The sequence below is a fragment of the Chinchilla lanigera genome, unplaced genomic scaffold (genome assembly GCF_000276665.1).
Source record: "Chinchilla lanigera isolate Chin_1 unplaced genomic scaffold, ChiLan1.0 scaffold00122, whole genome shotgun sequence".
Classification (NCBI taxonomy): Eukaryota; Metazoa; Chordata; class Mammalia; order Rodentia; family Chinchillidae; genus Chinchilla; species Chinchilla lanigera.
In genome coordinates this window covers 2,103,194-2,105,409 of record NW_004955523.1, presented here as the reverse complement: position 1 = coordinate 2,105,409, position 2,216 = coordinate 2,103,194, and the positions used below count along the sequence as shown (strand labels likewise).

General features: G+C 63.0%; 1 protein-coding gene across 3 annotated transcripts in view; it reads left to right on the top strand.

Annotated features, from left to right (window-relative positions):
- Nucleotides 1–583: 583 nt before the first annotated feature.
- Papln (papilin, proteoglycan-like sulfated glycoprotein) overlaps nucleotides 584–2,216 on the top strand; it is a 27,331-nt gene continuing 25,698 nt past the window's right edge. For 2 of the 3 annotated variants that reach the window (XM_013507156.1, XM_013507154.1), the window contains exons 1-2: nucleotides 875–954; nucleotides 1,276–1,632. The gene's annotated coding sequence lies outside the window, so the exon portion shown is untranslated. Of the gene's footprint in view, nucleotides 657–874; nucleotides 955–1,275; nucleotides 1,633–2,216 lie in introns of those variants that run through there. The other variant, XM_013507155.1, reaches the window with a different exon arrangement.

Below are 2,216 nucleotides of genomic sequence, written 5' to 3'. Positions count from 1 at the left end.
CCAGCGCCCAGCAGGCCAGGTCCTCACCAGATCTGCTCCTGGGCCCTGAGCTATGACGTTCACAAGGGTTCAGCCCATTTCCGTGTCTGGTGCGCCAGCCTTCCTGCCAGTGTCCTTCTCCCAGGCGGTGGTTCTGTTCAAGCTGACCCAGTCCTTTTCTGCGGTTGGCAGCCAGGAACCCTGTGGTCAGGTCGGGGCGGCCGAGAGGCAGATGCCACCCTGGGATTAGATGTGCGGGGTGCTCTCAGGAAAAGGCTGTGAAGATAAAGGTGGGGGCGCCGCTGGGAGCCAGGGCGCCGGGGAGGGGCCAGGCTGGCCGTCAACAGCGCCTCTCAGACAGCCCCCTCGAGGGTGACACCAGGACAGGGCAGCACCGCAGAGGAGCGATTTCAGCCCTAACCAAGTGCACGGAGACGGGGAAGAGAAGTATACCGCTCGGTGCCGGGGCAGAACCTGGCCCAGGGGCACACGGGCGCATGCGAGGGAAGCTTCCTGGACAGGCTCAGCCTTGGGGCCCTGAGGCTCTTGAGGTCTCGCCGGCTCACCTTCTCAGGCCTTCAGGCTCAGCCCAGCCCCCGACGAGATCTGCCATGTATTCCTTAGCCTCATCCTGGAATCTGCAACCTGCAGAAAGGACCAAAACGTGGAGAGTTGAGGTACACCTCTGAGGGTCGGTTCTCAGCACTAGCAGGAGTTTCAGGAAGTCAGTTACTTCCCTCCCCCGACCCTCAGTGTGACGTTCACAGGAGCAGGTCGTGGCCTAAGGAGGTGACACACATTTAGTCTAAACTAACACACAGCGCCAGAATGTGAGCTCCCGGAGTGCAGAGTGTCCAGGGCAGGGACGATCGGGGAGTGAGGCCAGCACAGCAGAGTGGGCATCCGTCCCCACTTCGGCAGGAGTTGGCACCAGGTTCCCTGCTTCACACAGAGCAGAGCAGCTTTCCAAGGCAGGTGCGCTGGCCCCCAGGGCTGTGCAGCTGCTGCCCCCAGGAGACCCCGAGCCCCGGGTGGAAGGGATGTGGGTGCTGCCAAAGAGGGCAGAGAGCCAGCATCCAGGGGGTGAGCGGTGGGAGGAATCTTCTTTCTGAACTGCTCTATTCCTGTGTGTGCTGAGCACGTGCTGGGCTCCGTGCTCGTGTGGCGTGGCCCTCCGAGGCAGGCCGGAGACCCGAGGCCTCCAGAGAAGTTCCTGCCCGAGGAACTGGGGCTTGGCTGGTCGGGGCCAAGGCTGCCTTTACCCCTGCGTGCACATCTGTCTCCTGCACCTTCCAGGCCTCTTCGCAGCTGGGGCAGGCGTGAGAGACCATGGCTGTGGGCATCTGAGGAGGGATCGAAGGAGAACCCGGGACGATCAGGAGGCCAAACTCCTTGGGCCTCAGCTGCCCCCACCCTGCAGCAGAAGAAACATTTTCCTCCCACTTTGCAGGGACCTTTGACCAAGCTCAGAAAGGTCCCAGCTTGCGGGGTGGGCAGGGAGTGGGGCTCTTCCAATGGGAGAAACTGCTTTCCTTTTCTAGAGGCTCTGGGTAATTCCACTCCTGCTTTCCCTGCCAAGCTTTATCTGTGCCTAAGAGTTCACAGAGCTCCCCGGGGCTCGAGACACAGCTGCTGCCCGCCTCTCTGCACCAGGTAAGCGCCGGCAGGCTGCAGAGGCTTCTGTTCCGCGAGGGTTCTCTCTGAGCTCAAGCTTGGCGACTTTTCTGCGCCTACCTGGTGCCCGGGGAGAAGCCGCTCACGCCAGGGCCAGGAAGGGGCCACAGGCAGAAGAGGAGGAGGAAGCGCACCAGCCCTGCGATCTCACCTCCGCAAGCCCAGGGTGCACATTCCGAGGGAGAGGTGAATTCTGGCTTCCGAAAAGGGATGCCAGGCAAGGAAGGAAGGAGTGCCTTGGTTGAGAAAAAACCCAAGACAGCCAGGAAAGGAAATTACATGTATCACATTTATTGCTGTCTCCTGTTGCCAGCGCAGGCGGGCACAGGCCGTGCGGGACGCGGGCCTCACCCTCGGGGAATCTCGGCTGCGTGACGCCCTCAGAACTATCTCGGGCCGGGACAGACCCTGAGGACGCCGGGGGCAGACCACCCTGCCTGGGGCTGTGTGGGGAGGGCTGCAGAGCGGACCCAGGCTGTCCGGAACGAGGAGGGGCCGGCGGGCGCGGGGCGGCGGGACGGCCGGCAGGACTCGGCTGCGGTGCAGCGCCGGCCAGCGCCTCT